At 47.0% G+C, this 21,527-nt stretch overlaps 1 protein-coding gene across 3 annotated transcripts in view; it reads right to left on the bottom strand.

Annotated features, from left to right (window-relative positions):
* SERPINE2 (serpin family E member 2) overlaps positions 1-21,527 on the bottom strand; it is a 62,607-nt gene that overhangs the window by 26,844 nt on the left and 14,236 nt on the right. The gene's annotated exons all lie outside the window — the stretch shown is intronic.

The raw sequence follows: 21,527 nt of genomic DNA, 5'->3' as shown, positions 1-21,527 counted from the left end.
TGATTACTTTATAACCTATGTCCTTGTTTTAATTTTTTAAATTTTTATTATTATTGTGTTGTTGTTTTTTTTTACAATAAGCATGCTATTTTTTAAAGGATTGCTAATTAAAATAAATTTATGGGGCACCTGGGTAGCTCAGTGGGTTCAGTGTCCAACTCTTGATCTTGGCTTAGGTCATGATCTCACGGTTTGTAAGATCGAACCCCACGTCGGGCTCTGTGCTGACAGAGCCTGCTTGGGATTCTCTCTCTCCCTCTCTCTGTCCCTCCCCTGCTCACGTTCTCTCTCTCTCTCTCTCAAAATAAATAAACATTTAGAAATAAAAACAAATTTAAGTGACACCCTTAAATCTACAATAAGGCAGAACAATTGGTAAATATATCAATTGTGAGAATGGCACTGTTTACACAGATACTCTCAATTACAGCGATTTGTTGGAAATACGAGTTCTTCCTGGATTACCACTCACTGAGCTCCCTGTGGCTGTGACAAGTAAGAGGTAGGAAATTTACATGTGTTTATGGAAAAGCAAATACTTTCATTTTAAATGAGGACTTAACAGAGGAAGTCGGCCAAACAAAAGCAGAATTTGGGATGTGGCTAATTTGATTCCTGCCTTGGAGACCCAAGCTTGCCGAGAAGCCAGTTTGTCCTCCTGTCACGTGCATTTACGTGTGAGAGGTTGGGGATGTCTGCAGAGAACAAGAAAGAGAGGGGGGCCTTTTAGGAGATGGAGGCCTTGGAGTGGAGGGGAATAAGGTCTGTGTGCTCCTGACAGAGGGTCCCTGGAGCATTAGGCAGAGCTGGCATTGGGTGTTTCCTGGTCTTCCTTTGGACGCATCTGTCCTTGCTTCCCACTCCAGGACATAGTAGATGTTCAATAAATACATGTGGGGTTAAACCTGATGGCTTATATACTTTCTATTTTTGCTAATTGTTTTTTATTGCATCAAAATAATGTCTACTGAATGTGCCTGCGACAGTGATCGTGTTTAGTCCTGAGCCTGTGAGCTCCGAACACTTTCCAAGGAGAGTGAAATTCACTGGGCTGGGGACAGGACTGCCATCAAAAGCAGACTTCGGCACCTGCACCCCCAAACCTCACCCAGGCCCACGAGGTGAACCACTAAGACCATCATTCGAGGGGATGTTGCAATTTTCTCATGTATTGTGAAACAATCATGTTTTTAAAAATTTAGAACACTTGAGAGTTTCTCCAGGGCTTAATTGTAAAATAATTGTGTTAAGACAGCCTGTCTAAATTCAAAACATGTAAGTGACCTACATACGCTCCTACTTGGGGCTTTCCTATGGCCAGCGTGGCCTATTTTGACTTTGGCACCTAGGACTGGCTCTAATGCCATGACAATCCCCTGAGTTTCTCTCAGCCTGTTGGACGCTGGAGAGCTTCCAAATGCTGACTACGGAGGCTTTACTCATTTCATCTAAAAATTAGACACTGTGTCCTCCTGTCCTCCCTCCCTGCCTTCTTTCTGGAAATAAATCTCCTCTTTATTTTTTTAATTGTTTTTTTAATTTTATTTTTGAGAGAGAGAGAGGGAGAGAGAGAGAGAGAGAAAGCAGGGGAGGGGCACAGAGAGAGGGAGACGCAGAATCTGAAGCAGGCTCCAGGCTCTGAGCTGTCAGCACAGAGCCTGACGTGGGGCTCGAACCCACAAACCACAAGATCGTGACCTGGGCCGAAGTCAGACGCTTAACCAACTGAGCCACCCAGGTGCCCCAAAAATCTCTTTGAAACTTAATATACCGCAAAGCCTTTACAAGTACACCATGATCTGTACACTCTTTGTCACAAATGGTCAAATCTCGTAACTGGCACCAACTTCATCAATCTCAATTGTTGACTCTTCCGTTATAGTCTATTCTGACGTTACCTTCAGTATGCCTAATCTCTACTCCCCAAGCCTCCCAAAGAAATCCTCCTGGATTGGCAAAGGCTTGAATAAATATTTGAATCTGCACACTCATCAAGGACCTCAAATTGCTTTTGCCTCTGGTAGCTTAAAGTTGATTCACCAGCATATTACAATTTATGTAGACGGCTGTAAAACAGGTAGAAAGGATCAGTAAGAGAGAAAAATATTTAACAGCTCCAATGCCTTGGAGTCAGCAAGGATAGTCTCCCAAATAAATAGCCATCTTATTTGGCAAAATTTTGCTTGGTTATGACTTTCTGCTAGAAGAAGAGCTTCATTATGAAGTGGGGGACGGCTGCCATGAGTGTTTTTCTTGGGTTTCTGGGATCTGGGGCGTTTTTGAGAGATGTCTATGTGCGGTTTCATAACAGTGTCCTGGGACAGTGTCAGAGCTGTGCAGGACTTGGAATAAGAGCTATTTTTGATTGATGTTCTGGGCATAACTTCTTCTTGGCCTCAGTTTCTGAGGCTAAATGCTCCCTCGTTTAAGCTCACCTGGCTTACGTACACGTCTGAGACTGAGTGTTCACTCCTCTCCAAAGTTTAGTAGCCAGGAGAGGAGGTGCTGACCCATAAATCACTTTGGCTTATAAAATTCTTAGCTGATAGAGATTCATGTCCAAATAGACCATCTTTTACATGAACTAACCGCTGAACTTAATCAGGCTGTAAAATGCTTACTCTCTACGACAAGCAGCGTCTCCTTATGGAAAGAACACAGTAACCTCCTGTTTATTTGTAAGAGAAATTACACTGGAAGCTTTCAAGTAAGGGAGAAAGAATAAAGCTGCTGCCCAAATGTATTACATAGCATCGGTATGGAAGGTCAGAAATCTGTTTAAATGTTCCCATTTCTTGAGTACTCTTTTCATAACACTAAAAACAAAACAACACAACACAACAAAAAAACCAAGAGTCTGGTTTAGGCCATCTTTAGAGGGAGATCATAAACCTATAAATAAAGCCAACAGCCCAGCCATATCATTTCAAATGTGGGCTTCTCTTTTCCCACCTACTTCTAGTTTGTCTTACTCCAAATCTTTCCTTTCCAGGGTCAGGGATGTTTTGAAAGTACAGTAAAACCGTGGATAGTGAATAACTGGTTCTGCGAGAGTTCCACAAGACGAGCAAACATTTCTAATAAATTGTAACTTGATAAACGAGCCACGTCTCGCAATCCGAGTAGTACGTGATGCTGAATGTCACGTGAGCAAGGCTGAGCCAATGGTTCGCGAAATTTGCTTTGATATACGCGTGCCTTGGATTACAGGCATGTATCTGGAATGAATTATGGTCGCAAACCAAGGTTTTACTGCAATTGGGTACTGCTTTGAGCTTTAAGTGAGACCGAACCAAGTAAATAATAAGCTGGTTTTGCAAATGCCGGACTCATTGTGCATCCATACATGCAGCAAGGTCTCCCCGAGTAGGGGTGGACATCAGAGAAACCGACCGTCCACAGACGCCGTGGCTTCGACCATCACGTCCACACTGGCGATGCTCATATCTGCACCTCGATTCCCCAACCCCCTGCACAGTGTCAGTGCCATATTCTCATCTATTTGCTGCCTATGTTCACCTGACTGTTCAGAACATTATCTTGGCCTGAAAAATCCTCTGTAGGCGGATTATGGAGAAGCCACTGGGCGGTGAAGTCCACCAGCTTTCCTCTTAAAGGTCTTGGCCTTGGCCTTGCCCATGCTCATGTCTTTCTTCTCTTCCTTGCTCTCCACCTGGTGACAGCCATTGCCCCCCACCCCCAACTCCTTCCGTGGCCTGTGGGAGGCTTCCCCTGATTGCCCCAGATGGGTCTGTTCTCCCCCTTCTCTGAATTTCACCAGGATTTCCTATCCGCACCTTTCATTTTGTTTTCCAAGTAGGCCCCCCACCCCCCACGAGACCGGAAGCTCACAGAAAGCAGGGCCACGGGCCTGCATGTCCGCAGGGTCTCACGTGGGGCCTTCCCGGCGGTAGTCACTAAGTCAAAGGTTGACTCGTGGGACTAACCCAGCTGTTCCAGTGTTTGGTGCGGAATAAAAGGCATTTTGAAAGTATTTTAAGCAACTGTGAGTTAGAAGGTATCACCTACAATCTAGATTTAGAGCTGTTCTCAGGAAAAAGGAAAATGAATAGGACCCTGGGCCCTCATTCCCATGGCGAGCATCTGGCCTATGTAGTGACCACCTCTACGGCCTGGGTGTCGGTTTCCTACGTGCCCAGCTGCATAGTCTACTGGTTCCCACTGGTCACTACCTCTTACATCACTTCTCCAGGCTGTAAAAAGCGCTTGTAGCCAGACCCCTGCAGTGAATGAGTGCTCCCTGATTAAGCAATGGCAGATTCACTCAGCCGGTCATAGAACACGAAGCTTATTTTCAACCTAACGGGTTTTTTTTGTTTTTTTGTTTTTTTGTTTGTTTTACAAAATAAAACCTACCTTACATATACTACCTGAGCAAAAGATAAATAAAATAGTATCTGTCAGCTCAAATGATAAATCATATGAGATCTGTCAGCTCTATTTAGCGTAACAAATAAGATGTATACAAACAGTTTCGGGGGAAAATGCTAGAAGACTCTTCTGGCTCCCATTCTTAGCCAGAGGATTCACATCTGTTTTAGGAGGCCCCAGGAGTATCTAATAAACGGCAAGCATTCCATCCCTTCTCATTCTCTAAAATATGTTTCAAGTGATATATTTTTGTAACAGGTATGGATCAAAATCTTCAGGTCATGAAAGATTTCAAATATATGAAAAATAATGTAAATCCCTAGTACCCAACACCCAGAGAAAATGGTGATCAACTCATGGCTTATTTTATTTCTTCTAAAATTGACAACTGTTTTGAAGCCAATTTTGGACATCATCGTATTCAAAATACCTTCAACATATACTCCAGACCTAAGGAATATATGTGTATATATACACAGTACCATTGTCCCACTCAAAAATTAGTGACGATTATGTTAATATCTAGCCAGTGTTCAATTTTTTTTTATAGTTTATTTGAATCGGGATCTAAATAAACTCCACACATTACAACAGGTTGACAGATCTCTTGCCTTTTAAAAAAATCTTGGGGCGCCTGGGTGGCTCGGTCGGTTGGGCGTCCGACTTCGGCTCAGGTCATGATCTCACGGTCCGTGAGTTCGAGCCCCGAGTCGGGCTCTGTGCTGACCGCTCAGAGCCTGGAGCCTGTTTCAGATTCTGTGTCTCCCTCTCTCTCTGCCCCTCCCCTGTTCATGCTCTGTATCTCTCTGTCTCAAAAATAAATAAACGTTAAAAAAAAAATTTTTTTAAAAATCTTAACCCCAGTTGCCTTATTTTTAACTTTTTCCTCTGAACTTTTTTTGTTGAAGAAACCGGGGGTCTTTGGTAGAGTCTCCCCACAGTCTCGATTTTGCTAACGGCATTCGTGTGACGCTGCTTAACAGGTTCCTCTGTCTTCTGTACTTCCTGTAAGTTTTGTAGTTAGACCTAGAGCAGGGGTCTGCAAACTCCTGCGCCTGAGCTGGCCACAAGTTTTGTCTATGGCTGCACTGAGCTCCTGCAGCAAGTTGAAGAGTTGCCCAGTTGCAACACGGACTGTTCGGCCAGCAAAGCCAGAAACATCTACCTGGCCCTTTACAGGTTTGCCACTTCTACTCTAGAGGCTGATCAGTTTTTTGTTTGTTTTTTTTTTTTGTTTTTTTTTTGCAAGAATGTCGCACAGGGGTGTTGTAAGCAGGAGGAGAAAGTGGCCACATGGCTCTTTTTTGTGAGGTTAGAAGCTGCTGGTGATCATCGTCTAAGTGCATTGTTTCATTAGGGGTTGCCAAATGATGCTATTGTAGTGCTAACTTTATTAGTGGGGTACTTCTATAAAAAGACATTTTCCATTCCAAATTCGGTATCCTGAGGTTCAGCTTGTAGAGCAAAGGCAGGATGAAAGCTGGATTCACCCCTTAGATCGTTCTTTAAATGATGAATTGGTTACCCTGCATCTCAGAGCTGACCAGAGGAGGGGTCTTGTTTGTTTGCGTAGTATAACTGTGAACTTACGTTTCTCAACACATTCTAAGGATCTCGATCCACTGAAATTGTATTCTTTTTCTCTGATGCTCAAAATGAGCCTCGTCAGGTTGAGCACCTGAGCCTTTCATAGGACCTCACAGTCCCAACAGCTTCCTTGTTTTCTGCTTTGACGAGATACTGCGGGCCCATTCTGCACCCTTCCTACCCCAGGTAGAATCAGCCACTTCTCAACGGAGCTCTGGTTCCTCTTGGCGAGCGAGAGTATTTAGAGACCATCTGAGTATCCTCACCGAATAAACTCCAAATTAACTGAGAATCCTGGGCAATGTGGAAAATCCAGAATCTACTGACAGCACTCCCTGGACTATATCCAAATGTTAAAGTTCAAATTATGAAAGAGAGACCACTTACCTGTGAACTAGTTTGCCCCATGTGGCCACAGAGCCCATGGAGGAACACTGGGTGAGGAAAGATGGGGGGGAGAGATGGGCATTTCAAGCGGGGCTGGGACAATCAAAACAGATCACCCTCTTGTGAAGGCAGTTAGTCTCCTGGATCAAACCCAACCTGATGGCTTGTGGGAACCAAACAATGCAAGTGCCTGGAGTGAACAAGTGGCATCCAGCATGACAAGGAGAGTCCCCCAGGGTATCTCAGGTGGAAAGGGGTAACCACCAGCCCCTCCTCTCCATGAACGCTGACATTTCTCAAGGAATGGGAAACTGCAGATGTCCTTCTGGTTTCTGTGTTTGTAGTTTCTTGATTCTTAGAACCAAGGCCCCTTATTGTTTTGCCTTTGGACCAACCATTTCTTCTACAAGGGCTATAGAGAAAAGCTGCACATCAGATTGTATGGAATTATAGCATCTCCTGCCAGTTTTTCTGGACCGGGCTTCCCAGAGTCTTCCAAGAGCGAAGGAAAAGTGCTGGGCTGCCAGAGACGTCCACGTGGCCTTACCTAGGACTGTGCTGCCCAGCAGTCAGGCCCCAATGCTGCCCTCCAATACTCTGCCAACAGGCAAGGGTCTAACTCTTAAGGGTGTTTGGCAAGAGGCATTCTAGACACCTCAGGAATTGGCCCACAGTGATTAGGGCTGTATCTGCAAAGTGACAGTGGCTGTCATGCACCAATAATTGAGGTTAAGGCTCAAATATGGTCCTATAAATGCAAGAGGATGATTCTGGCCTCTCAGACTTCTGCAAACATTATTGCAATAGATTCCATCAAAACCCGTCTTCATTTTCCTAATACCTACCACGTTCTCTTAAGATAGAAAATTAGATGAACAAGCAAAACCGTAGAGTGCATCTTGATACCCTTGGGAAGTACACAGAGTGTTAGCAGAATGAGTCAGCACCTTTACAACTTAAGGGAAGAAACAGGAAATGCCAACCGATCAAAGTGACAGAGCTTGGTGGTTTTAAAATGTTCTTTCAGGTTACTGAGGGAGGCTTACAGACCTCTTAGGATTTTCCCTTAAATTTTTATCAGACTTCAAAGTGCATGGTTGATCTATGACACTGATTAATTTAGCCAAAAGGAACCTAAAAATGCTCAGGAGCAAAATTCTCAGAGCTGAAATGTATGGCAACAATGTCTAAAAGGTTCCTTCAATGAAGAGACACATTTTGTTAAGTACACTCTGACATCCAAGTGCCTTTAGTATACGTATCATTCATTCTGAAATCCCTTTTGGGGTAAAAGGGGGCGGCCAGGAGGAAGAAGGCAACTGGGGCTTTGTTCGTTGTCTCTCCCTCAGAATACAAGATCATGAGACATTTATTCCGTTTTCCTCTAAGAGTCAGGGGAAATTCATCTAAGTTTCAAATTCCAATTTTATCATCCACTAACCAAGAGATCCAAGGCAAGTCACAATCTTTACCAATCTCCGCTTTCTCGTCTGCACTCTATTACAAATCAAATTCCAACGGCAGTCGTGGAAATTCCATGAACACGAACAGAGACAGACAGTAACTAGCACAGGGTCCACCTCAGAGTGGTACCCAGTGAATGTTGGTTCTTCTTCCCTGGTCTTCCTCTTTGCTCAAGACCTGAGATAGTCTCTGGTTTTTATTTCAATGGCTACTTAAAAGAGTCTCAATGATCAAGCTTAAGAAAATGGGTCAAACACAATACTTCCACCTTGACGTAGCCCCGTCTGTATCTGTGAAACTTCCTTAGATTATTTTAAGACAGGGTAAGACCACGCTAAGTGTGTTTTCCATGTCTCCATAAGAGAATGAAGGGATTCGGTTGTGATGGGAGTAGAGGTGGGTACGTTCCAAAAAACGTTTAATGGTTCCGAGAGAGGTTTTTCGGTCTGTTGTCTTAGGTCACTAAATCCGTTTCACTTACGGTATCAAGTCCTACAGACTTTCTCAGTAACACATTTTTAAGATGCAACAGTTCAAATGGGTGATTTCCTAAATGACAACAAGGGCGGGTGGGCGGGCGGGGGGGGGGGGGGGACGGACCCAAGATGTTACAGTGATATTGACCAGTGTACTTCTCAATCTTTAAAACAAGGTAGCACCTTCTCTAGACATCAACAAGTATTACAGATACTTCACAACTATTCATACTTTTAGTAATTGTGAAAATACATGATAAAAACTACCATGAATCGATACACACTCTGAAAAAATGCAAATTCTTTTTATCTATAACGGCATCTGGACACATTTCAAAAAACCGTATTTTGAGGTATTATTTATTCAGTCTGTACTCAAGGCTCCATGGACGTGACTTTTCTGAACCCTGAGAATAACTCTGACGTTGTCTATAGGTCCCCAATTCATAGACGAGAAATCAATGCTCTCTGGGTTGTTGCTAGTAAAAAATGGATCAGTAGGCGTTGTTAGTGTAAATGGATTAAAGAAAAATAAAAAACTTCCTAAAAAAGCAATCTGGGTATGCATCATCTTAAAAACGTATATACCTGTCAGAATAGTGATACCCTTGTTATGGATCCATCCTACGGTAATAATCAAATAGATTTGGGCCTAAAAATGTTCACTGTGGAGTTATTTCTAGTGGAATTACTGCAGTATTCTTTGCAAGAAATAATCGCAGTAACAATGATCACTGCAACCTACCTTTTATCAGATTTGTGTGCTTTGTGGCTAATATTTGCACCTGTTACCCTCACAGGATTGCTGCTTTGAGTTGGAACCCATTTTCTTAGCAGGCCTTACGTGGCTTGGAGTTCACATACACCATTCCCTGACCCTGCTGGAGGCCAACAGCCACTAAATACTGATCCAGGAGTAGGAAAGCTTAGCTCCTTTACCTTCAGGTGGCAGAGACCACGTGAAGGTGAAGTTGATTCTCCAGAGCTCCCCACGGGATTGGGCTGTGGGGCTTCACCCCGATTGGCTGCTTCCTTTCTAATTCCCACCTCCCCGCCTGTCTTGCTGTTTCACCCCAGAGCACTTCCTCAATGAATCATTTTCACTTTCTCCTTGGCCCAGGGGCGACGTGTGGGAGAGCACAGGGTCAGTCCATGACATTCATCCAGCTGCTAAGAAACTATCTTGGAAGAAAATTTAAAGATATGGAAATACATTCTGGATATATCCTCATTGAAAAAAGGAAAACTATGATATGATAAGCTATGTAAAAATAATACACAGGCATAAAGACTAGAAAGATGGATATCAAGACATTAGCTACATAATCATTCTGATGGTGGGAATAGGAGGACAGTTTATTATCCTTTACAGTGTTCTGTATCTTTCAAAATTTCTACGGTGAACACATCACTTGAAACAAGCAGCCCTTTTTCTGTTTATAAAACCACGGCAGTGGGAACTTAGATCAGCTTAAATGTGTAGTAAGGGGGAGCAGAAACGAGCGCACGACAGTGGTTAAATCACAGGATCATAAAAGCCCGAATAAAAAATAGTAGTTATTGGAAAAGGAGAAATCGTTGAGGAACAACATAGTGGGATCCCTTTATACACACAGATGAGTGTTATACCCCATTCCAAGCCAGAGGCCATTTCACGAGGAGCCGTTTCAGTAAGCGATGGCTCCATTTTGACGAACCCGATTTGACACGTTTATATACAGCTAAACCTACATATTAGATATTTAAAGGCAGGGACTACAGTTTATTAGTTTTCTTATTCCCTGTTTACCATAGTACCTGGTATATAGCAGGGACTGAGTATTCGTGAATTACATTGTCGTTCCATGGTAATTAGCTGCTCCTATCACTATTTTAAGGAGCAGCAGCAACTGTTATTGTTAACTTGAAAAAAAAAATCCAATTTGCTTAAAACTTATGGAGAGTACATTCGTAAGCGCTCAACGATAATTGCTGTCATTCCTTCAATGTCTACCATAAGGCAAGACAACGAACCTCGCATTTTATATATCCAACATCTAGCTGAATCCTCAACTTAGGTAGGCATTAGTATTTATACGTTACAGATAACAAAAATAGAAGCCCAGGAAAAGTAAACAACCTGCCCAGAGGGCACGTGGTGAAGACGTGTCTGAAAACCCACAGCTTAGCCAATAGGTCATGCTGCCTCCCGCGGTGAAGTTCAAAGAGTCACCCGAGGAAAAAAGTGAAGAAACGCTGCCTTCTTTCTAACTCCCTGTCCTGTGCTTGAGCCGTCAGATACTGGGAGCAAACAAGTGACCACAGCTTTATAAGGCCCCAGAATTGAACAGAACGTTTGTTACTCTGGGGCTGTGGTTCTCCTCTGGGAGGGCGGTGACACTGCCCCCCAGGGGACATCTGGCAAGGTCGGGAGACATTTTTGGCAGTCACAACCGGGAGGGGGTGTTCCTGGTGCTGCGGGCTCAGGGATGTCGCTAGACGCCCTACCATGGGCAAGACCACTCGGCCCCACGCGGAAGCGCCTGGCCCCAAGCGTCAGGGCCTTGCCGGAACACTCCTTCCCACTCTCCTCCACGCTGCGTCACACAAGGACACCGCCGACCAGCCTTGATTTAGCATCAAGGCTTCGGCCTGCAGTCCCAGGCTGGTCCCTCTCAAAGCAACAACTGTACCGACACCGATGGTCGCAGCTGGTCTCCCCGGAATGGTCGACCCGAGTCTTTGCCGCGTGGGAGAGGAGGGAATCCAGCAGGTTCCCTTCTGTGAATCCCAGAGGGGAAGCTTGGTGTGACGGGGGCCGAAGCTTGGGGCTGTCAGTCCACCTCATCAAATCAGGTTCACGGGTATAGCCCGTCGTGGGGCCAGGTCACCAGCACTTACTCCTCCACAGCCGCCCTGGGCTGCGTGTCCTCGGGGCGCCCCTGACAGCCTTCCCACGAAGCGGCAGCAGGGAGCCGGGGCTGACATGACCGGGCTCTGCCCTCCCCACCTGCTGCCTGGCCTCGCACCCCCGCCCCCCACCCCGCAGTCTTTTCTGCAAAGCCAAAGCCAGCTCTGGGATCCAGGTTCAGGGAACAGAACTACCAGGTCCAGAGGGAAGAACCAAAAACACCTGCACATACCCTGAACTATTCTTACGGCCACTGTACTTACTCCCTGGGAACTTTCTGAACTCGTTACCCCCGGGTACGTGCTTTGCACAGCAAAACCGAGCCCCGACTCCGACTTTCCTCCCCAACCTCATGAAAAGGGAGCGGGGCCCGAATGGGGGGAAAGGAGGCCCAGCAGGTGAAGGCTGAATCGGGTCTCCGGTGGCACCCTGCGAAACGCCACCTATGGGAGGCCCGGGTCCCCCTGCGGAGATGTCCTCTTTTTCTCAGAAGGAGGTCCAGACTCCGAGGCTGTGAGGGCCCCTGCATTGAGGGAGGATGTGGGCGCTCATCGGGCAGGACCTGGAAGACTGGGGCATCCTCATGTGGGTCAGCGGGGAGAAGGTTGAGGAAGCCCGTATTCACCTGTGTGGAGAGGACTCTAGGGTTCTGGGGCTCAAACTCACAACTCGGTTCTCCTGCAGGCAGGGTGGGATTTCCAAGGCTGCCATACAAGGGGCTGCGTGACGGCAGCTGCAGTTGGTCCACTCGCTCTTCAAGAACATCGATGGACACCAGCGTGACGGGCACGGTGCCGAGGTGAGGACGTGGCCACGACAGACTCTCCCCGAGCAGAGGGCCTGGAGCCAAGGTTCCCAACCGGGGCGCGTCTGAACCTCGGGGAACAGGCGGCAACGTCTGCAGACATTTTCCGTCCCCGCTGGGCACGGGGGAAAAGCTACTGGCATCCAGAGGGCAGAGGCCAAGAGGGACACTGCTCAACACGCTCCAAGGCTCAGGAGAGCCAGCGCAAGGAGCTGTCTGCTCGAAATGCCAACACAGCTGAAGGGGAGCTCTGAGGAAGGGCCGCACGGTGTGGGGGGAGGGGGGGGGCCGTGGGAGGTGGGGAAGGGCCTCACAGGGGGACCTCACAGGTGGGTAAGGGCCGCAGGAAGGGACATGGGAGGTGGGGAAGGGCCGCATGGGGTGGGGTGGCATGGGAGGTGGGGAAGGGCCTCAACAGGGGGACCTCACAGGTGGGGAAGGGCCGCACAGTGGCGGGGGGGGGGGGGACATGGGAGGTGGGGAAGGACCCAACAGTGGAGGGGGGGGAGGACATGGCAGGTGGGGAAGGGCCGCATGGGGGGTTATGCGAGGTGGGGAAAGGCCTCACTGGGGGACCTCACAGGTGGGGAAGGGCCGCACAGGGGATGTCAGAGGGTGAGCTGGACATAACGGGACAGGGAGTGGGGCAGGAAGGAGTATTCCAGACAGAAGATCTCAAGTGCAAAAAGGTCTTATGTTAGGAGGTATCATAAATGGTTCTGGAAACTGAGATTCTGGAAATACTGTTCTTTTCACACCATTACATCTTATAGTGTTTCTAAGACAAGGCCTGCCCTGGGGCCATAACCCGGACAACCGGCTCAACAGGACACAGACCGGAGGCCAAACCAGACAGGAGCTGGAAGAACCATCAGAACCATCAGAACCATCAGAACCACTCTGATGTCCATCCTGTCCCACTGCCTTCTTTCTCCACAATCAGACCTCTGGGTTAGCAGAGGCCAGAATCAAAACCTTACTTGTTCCTAGACTCGAAACTAAAAGCGTGACTCAAAATAAGAAAAACTGACAAAGCAGACCTCTTCGAAATTAAAAATATTTGTTCTGCAAAAGACTCTGCAAAGACGATGGAAAGACAAGCTACACGCTGGTAGAAAATATTTGCAAACCACATATCTGACCAAGGACCCGTATCTAGAACATCTAAAGAACTCTCGTGACGCAACATTAAAAAAAAAAAAAAAAAAAAATCAAACACTCCAATCAGAAAATGGACAAAGACATGGATACGCATGTCGTTGAAGACAATCTACAGATGCCAAATAAGTTCACGAAAAGGGGCTCAGTCCCATTTGCCATTAGGGACATGCAAATGAAACCCACAACGGGCCATCACCTCACACCTATCAGAATGGCCAAAATAAAAGCTAGCGATCATGCCAAATGCTAGCACACAGGCAGAGAACCTGGATAGTTCATACACTGCTGCTGGGTATGTAAAATGGTTTGGCCAACTCTGGAAAGTGGTTTGGCAGCTTCTTATAACACTAAACATGCGGGGCGCCTGGGTGGCTCAGTCGGTTAAGCGTCTGACTTCCGCTCAGGTCATGATTTCGCGGTCCGTGAGCTCGAGCCCCGAGTTGGGCTCTGTGCTGATGGCTCAGAGCCCGGAGCCTGCTTCGGATTCTGTGTCTCCCTCTCTCTCTGCCCCTCCCCCGCTCACACATATACACACACACTCTCTCTCTCTAAAGTAAATTAACATTAAATTAAAAAAAAATTCTTAAAATGACACAATTATGAAGATGGGGAACATAATAGCGATTGCCAGGAGTTAGGGTGGGTTGGTGTGGGTGGGTGACACGTAGGGTCCTTAGGATACAGCTCTGTGCTATCTTCCTGTGGTGATCACACCAATCTACACGGGATAAGACAGCAGACAAGTAAGTGCGTGCGTGCACGCACACACACACAAATGAGTGCCTGTAGAAACCTCAGCGAGGTGTATGGTTGTACCAAAGTCAATGTCCTAGCTGTGGTATTTATTGTTGTGTATAGTTACGTGACGTGTTATCACTGGGGAAGCTAGGTAAAAGGTACATGGGACCTCATTACGTCGTTATTTTTTTACCTGTATATGAATCTATAGCTATCTTAAAATAAAGAGTAAAAAACAAAAAACCGTATTGTCAAATTTTTGTCAGTAAACACATGCACCTTAAGACAGATTTTTTTTTAATGTTTTATTTATTTTTCACAGAGAGAGAGAGAGAGAGAAAGAGAGAGAGAGAGAGATGGAGTGTGAGTGGGGGAGGAGCAGAGAGAGAGGGAGACACAGAATCCGAGGCAGTCTCCAGGCTCTGAACTGTCAGCACAGGGCCCATTGCGGGGCTCGAACCCACAAGCCATGAGATCATGACCTGAACCAAAGTCGGTCGTTTAACTGACTGAGCCACCCAGGCACCCCAAGACAGATCTTTTTTAAACGTACTTAAATCATTTCCCAACACTGCAAGCATGCTAAAAAACCCAATATTCTAAAAAAAGATACCCAAACTATGTTTTTGCATAATTATGTCTCCTCATAACTCTTTGATTAGTCTTCTTGGCCTCTGCAGACTCCTGAGACAAACCACCCAAGTTCAAATCCCAGCTCCACTACCAATTCACTGTATGACTTCTGAGAAGTACTTCTCTTCACTGGGCCTCAGTTTCTTCATCTGTAAAATGGATTCATAAAACAGCAGTGTCGTCTTATGGGCTGCTGTGAAGAATAAAACAGGGCGATACATCTCAGGTCCTTTGGACAGTTCTTGAGCTCAACCACAGCTGTCTCTGTCGTTATTGCCACTCACTGCCATTATCACAGCAGCTCAAAAGTCCTCGGGTCTCTCCTCCGCCTCTTAAGGCCCACACGCCAACCTAGCTTCATAGTTCTCTCAACTGCAAAATATCCCCCAACCCCAATTTCTAAACATCAAAACAAATTTTAGGAGCTGATTTTCTATTTGCGTGTAGTCTTTTTTCAACTGTAGGCCATTTCCTTCATTTCTTTGCTGTAGGAGGAATTCAAAGGTCTACTAGGTGACTTTATCAGAGCTCACCAGCTGGTCACAAGTCCTCAGGGAAGGTGGCCTTGTGCTCCAGGGAGCAGCAGCCAGGGTCCACGTGGCCTCCACCGATGGCCCTGGTGATGGGGTCAGGAAATGACTGATGGGACTGTGTGACTTTGGAAATGGGTTCAGTTTCTAGCGACTTTCCTCGTGTTCTTTCCAAGACTGCCAGGCTCATGAATAAGAAAAAAAGAAAAAAAATGTCTTCCTACCAGCTGAAACCAAAATAGGGTGGGATTAGACTAAAACAATTTTAAAACAATTTAAAAACCTGCCTCAGTGGTCGAGAGCCTCGATGGTCCAAGTCTGACTGTAAGCCAACTCTCATCTGTTATACTTGCTTAGATAGGAAAAAAAAAAAATCTAATACAGAAAATGCTTGATGATTTCCCAAAGAAGCCATTTAGAAATAATTCTGAGCTACAGTGGAAAGCCTATTATGATGGTAAGCAGAGAGCAGAGGTAATACAGGAAAAATACCCTACATTTTTAGCAAGCAGAGCCGACTCAAATGGTTTCCTTTAAAAAAAAAAAAAAGTTAAGTAGAAAGATACATTGAAGTCCCCTTATCCGTTTTCAGAGAAATTCTGAGATGGGAGGAACAAGTACATACTCATCCCTAAACTTGCTGTCCCTCCAGGTTCTATGACCCAGTTGGTACAAGTACCCCACCCACCCCCAAGAATCTGAGCCAAAAAGTCTGAGAGCCACCCATTATCTTTCTTTCCCCCATTTGCACCATCAACAAACTATCACTCTACCTCTGACACCGTTCCTGAATGGTCTACTCTCTCTACCTCCTTTGCTCCCAGAGTCAAGCCACCAACGTTCCGGAAAGAGGACATTAGTCCCTGGAAGAGAACACTGGGCTCTTATACCCACCTCACTGTCTGTACTACCCCAGTGACCTTGCGGACCAGAAGGGCTGACCAGGAACCTTGGCACCCAGACCAGTGTTAAACCCTCTAACGGCATCCCTCGTTCTTACGATGAAATACAGAGTCCCTCCCATGGCCTATGAGTTGGCCTGCCTTGTGCGGCCTTGGAATTTCTTCCAATTTCTTGGAATGAGTTGGCCTGCCTTATGCAGTTCACAGGAGCAGCCTGGCTCTTTCCAGCCTCTGTGCTCACGCTCCCCCCTGAATGGAACACTTGCCATCGTCCCCCTTCCTTGTGCCTGAGAGCGAGGGGCGGCCCGTCTGTCGCGTTCACCGCTCTCCTCCAGCATCCAACATGGCACACGGGACACGGAGGTGCTCAACGTGTCATCAAGTGTTGATGAAAAAAAAAAGCCGGGCTTTTTAGTACCTAACTCCCTTCAGGTACTAATGTATTTGGGGCAGTCATTTTTCTGAAACGAAATTCTAGACAAGGTTTCGCCACTTTGGCCCTATTGGCATTTTAAGCACAAAAATTCATGGTGGGAGAGACTGTCCAGTGTACTGTAGGATGTGGACCAGCGTCCCTGGCCTCTACCCACTGGATGCTGGTAACACCCCCTCCCCCTGAGTTGTGACAACCAAATGTCTGGAGACACTGACAAATGCTCGGGGGTGAAAGGGAGGATCATCCTGGTAGAGAACCACTGGTCCAGAGACAAATTAAAAAGAGGTGGTTAACTTTAATGCTGCCCACAAAATACCCAACCGATATTTTGTATCACATTGAGCAATAATAATGCATTTTAATAATTACCCAACCGCCACTGACATCATTTCAGTGGAAACATGCATTCCAGGAACATTCACGAACCACCAGGGAGGGGCTGGTGGGTCCGTCCCGAGAGTCAACTCAGCTTTCTGCATCGGTACTGTAGGTGACGTCTGAGGTCACATCAGTACTGTCTGATGGGAAGTGGCTGGTGGCGAATGGTGGGGAGGAATAGGGAGTGAGAGTTGGGGGAAGGATGGGGTTCCCTGTATCTGGTAAGAACTTCTATCTGTATCTGGCACATGAAAACAGGAGAGGGAAACCAGAGAAATAAGAGACCACCTTCATGCTTGGGGCCTTTCCCCGAGACCACAGCCGACAAAACCCGCAGGCAGTCTTTTCGCGGTGTGGCAAAGCCCAGGAATGGAACGTGAAGGACTGAATCTCAACCCAGAACCAGCTCCCTGTCCACCTCCAACCCCTCTGACTAATGTGATGCTACTGACATCCTCGTTTTACCTGCCACACTGCAACAATATTTTCAATTATTGGTTAAACTGCAGATGCCCCATGAGTCATTTAAATAAATCTCACATGTATGAAACAGTCAATTGTGTTCTCAGAGCAATTCCCAGCTGTAAAAATAGAGCCACACAGAACATATTTTTTCTGCAGCTAATTGAAAATACTGCACATATAATGCATGATTTAAAGCACCCAGGAGGAATTCCAATTTGCATTCCCTATTTTAAAATGTACAATCAAGTGCTGTCTTAAAGCGCCCTGCACGTTTAAGTCAATATTGCTCGCCTGAAGCCCCAACCACTTCTAAATTTTCACGCTACAAATTGACGACTGAGGATTTTAATGCTCCGAGTGACTTTTAAAACAATGACTTTAATAGAGCTGCGTTTCCTGAGAAAGCACTCAGACTTGACTGGTTCAAACCTCACAGCCCAGACAAAATTCCCAAAATGGCAGCGAGATGCCCACCAGGAAGAAAGGACTGTGTGTAACATCCTTCGCTTGGGAACCCAAGCTGTGATCTCTTCAATGCCTACAGGACTGCTCTGGAGTTAGAAAGGAGGCCTCGATATTCTTGAGGGTTGATCAAATGGTGGTTGGCAGGGTATGTGGCAATAAAGAAAGGGGTTGTCAAAGTAACAGGTGCCAAAGAAGGAGTGCCCAGACTCTCGGGGTCTGGAGGAAGAGGGCTGCAGAACTCCCGATCATCTTCCACTTCGAATAGAGTTTTAGAAGTTGCACGAAATACTCACGCTACTTCCTACCCAACACACCACAGTTCCCTCGGTCCTGCACCCTAAGTAACACACAATGACAAGGGTGACCGGCAATGTGGCAACAGGCGAGTGATAACCAAACTGACGAGGAACTAAAAGCGTCGGAATTTAAAGTAACAATGGACGCTCGACATACAGTTACTGAAGGAATGAAGGTACCACTCGCAAAGTAGTGTTACTCCTTGGATATGCGAACCTTTAACCCCTCGCGTTCGTTCCACAAATTAGGAAACAGAATTGAGAAGTAATGAAAGGACTCCAAAATGATCTATTTTGATAACCTGTCACCAGGGGCTAATGTCTCATATTACCTGTAATGAGGACGTAGACATCCCCGCCACCGGAGGATAAAGGCATCTACTGTGTGGAACTGTGTTGACAATTTTTAGCCTCCTGTGCTGATGGTCCAGGAACTTCCCCACAGGCCATCTGGAACAGACCCAGGCTGAGTTCTAGGACTCGGGCCAGGCACCGTCCCGCGTGCTTTCATAAAAGACCGATCGACCAACCTTCCCATAGCCAGCGGGCTTCCCGCGGAGGTGCTGTTGCTGTGGGCAGTGGACTAGGTGGCTAAAGGGCCAGCTTCTCATTCTTCCATCTCTTGGGAGTGTGGTGACCGTTAGCCTCTCTGATCTGCAACATTCCCGGGGCTCCTGATGGAATCCGAGCTTTTCCTCTGTGCTGAATGCTGGTGTCCCCCTAAGTGATGCCATCGGAGGTAGGGGGTGGGGGAGGGCTGGGGGACAACTGAAAAGTCAGCTTCTCTGACATCATGGAAATAGAATACGGCAACATGTGGTGACCCATCCTAGGTTTTTGCTTCTCCCTTGGGCACCGCTGGGTACTTATTTACAATCCTTTCTTCCCAGGGAAACAAGAGGGAAGGCAGGAAAGGGCTGAACTTGTATTGCGGAGCCTGAGAAGGGGAAGGGGACAGCCACGTGGCTCCCTCAGCCTCCCGACACGCCTCCAGGCCCAGGTGGGTTCACGGACAGAGTTCAGGAACGAAAGGCTCAGGGCAAAGAGGCAGGCAGCAACTTTCCTGCCCTCCCTCCAGATATATGAAAGACCGTATTAAAAATGGATTCAGTGGTGGATACAGAGCCGTTATCTTCCCTTTTTCATTAGAGGGTGGTAGGGCTGCTTTGAGGTAAGTTTCAGTACCCCCAGAAGTGATCCTGGGATACCTGGGCACACTTACATACCTTCTTCTTCAGTTTCCCATCTAGTTCTGGTGAGTAAGCTCCCTCTTTACCCAGGCTCGGCTTAAGAGATCCAAAGAACCCCATCGGAGTCCCTCAAGCAGGGTGTTTTCAGCATAGATTACAAGCGAAATAGTTACACAGAGGAGGTTGAGAAAGGGTATGAGGGAATGGTTGCCTGGTCCCCACCTTTTAACTTCTGGGGGGGGGGGTGGAAATTAGAGGAGACTGATATCTTCAGAAATAAATACACATGTTATCTATAGGCACAGAATCTAGAAATACTTCTGAAGTGGAAGAGGGAACAAGGGATACGGAAGAGAAGATAACTAAGTTGGAGAAAGGCTCCTTTTGCTATGATCGCTGAAGTTTTGCTCACCTCTTTCAGTACGAGAGAGGTAAACAAATAAAATCTCCAAGCAATATTTTCAAAGAAGCCTCCTCTACATTTACGTGTTTATTTCTGGCAAGCAACCACCGAACCAGCAAAGTCCTGCAAAGCTCGGAAACCGTCTTAAGGGATGGGAAGTAGGATTTCAAGCTCGGCTTTAGCTGCCCAAATAGGTTCTTCCTTTAGCCCGACTCAATTCCTCTTGCCGAGCTCCCTCCGAATGCCTTCTGAAGGGACGTGGCGGGGCGTGCATTCAGCTATTTCACGGAAGGAACCTGTGTTGGCGTTAGTACAACTGGGGGACAGGCCTATAGTCTAGTCCCGGGCCTGCCTACATCGGATAAATTGCGTATGCGCTCTGTGACTCAATGACAACCCCTGTCTTCCATCCCATACCTCCAAAGGTTGCTCTGAGGGTCATGTAAGACATCATCCTGGGCGATGACGGGACAATTCTCAGGCTCCACGCACCCTTCCCTCCTAAGACCAGGCCTTTAACTTTCCCCCATCCAAAGCTAAGGCCCAAGAACAAGGCTTTCTGGAATTAAAAGTCAATGACTTAATGAAAGCTCTCCTTCTTACCTCTGTCTAACTCCTGCTGTAAGATGTCGCAGGGAGGAAACTCTAGGGATGGAGGGGCTGAGCATCTTTCTGTCACGAAGGCACAGTTTATGGGGGGAGAACCATCTCCCAGTTTCTCAGAGCCAGTCACAGAGACCATGTCCACGAACAACGGAGGCTGGCGAGTGGCTGGCTGTGCGGGACACGGGTGGAGAGAAGGGCATTTAGAGACCTCCTACTGCGTCCACAGCCCTGTGAATGTGTCATCTCACCGAATCTCACACGAGCCCTCCCGGGTACAGCTGAGGTAACAGAGATGAAGAGAGACTGACTGATCTGCCCACAGCACCCAGTGAGAAACCGCGTGGATATGCCCACAAGTCAGACGCGGCCGGAGGCTTCTGCCAGAGAGGACAGAGCTGTCACCTGCCTCTTCCTTGTCCAGTCCCTGGGGTCCTTTCGTTTCTGCAGGCAGAGCTCAGCACTGGCACGGATCCCATTCCCTTCTGCTCCCGCGTGGCGTTCCCAGCATTGCTGACGACGCTCTCCAACACTGGAAGGACACCCCTTCTTGCAGGATAAAGGGCTTCATTTCTTTGACTAAGTTCCAGGCACCACATGTGCTTGAGTAGATGGTTATCTCCCAAATAGGACAGACCTCCTCTTTTCCCAACGAGAAGGTCCCCAACACCTCCCCTTCCTGCCCACCCAAGGTTTGGTCAACCCGACTAAGCAAACTTTATGACCACTATGGGATATCACGTATATTGGGATTTAGAAATAGTACTTTTCTTTCCCTTCTCCCCTTCCACGAAGCAGTTTCACTCCGAGCCTTCCCAGACATCTTCTCCAAGCCTGTCATCACTCCGAGCTGTCTCACAACTTTCCCGATCATGTCATCTCCTTTTCCAAGTCCAAGTTGCCTACGATACAGCACTTTTCAAATCTGTGTGCCACGCTGTCACTGAAAAATCTATCTGAAGCCGTGAGAAGCCCTGCACAGGCCATTGGGACTGTTGCCTTCATAGGTGAAAAGATATACACGATCGCCACGGCATGTTACTGAGTGTGTGACTTTTTCATGAAACCCTCAACAGTCTCCATGAATTCACTTGACGGAGAGCGGCCCTCGCTCAGCACACCCATTTCTTTTGCTTCCCCAACACAGAGCTGGGGCTACGTTTCCTAGCCTCTGCTGTAGGCAGGAGTGTCCATGAGACTGAAACACGGTCAACGAAATGGAAGCAGGACGGCTGTATGGCACTCTCAGACCTGGCCCATCAAAAGCCGCCATATGCAATCCTCCGTGATCTTTCTGCTTCCACCAGCTCGATGCTGACAAGTACC

Source organism: Panthera pardus, unplaced genomic scaffold, assembly GCF_024362965.1.
Source record: "Panthera pardus isolate Hobbes unplaced genomic scaffold, ASM2436296v1 HiC_scaffold_10, whole genome shotgun sequence".
NCBI classification, from domain to species: domain Eukaryota; kingdom Metazoa; phylum Chordata; class Mammalia; order Carnivora; family Felidae; genus Panthera; species Panthera pardus.
Note: the sequence above shows the minus strand (reverse complement) of the source record. Positions and strands in the feature narration are given on the sequence as shown.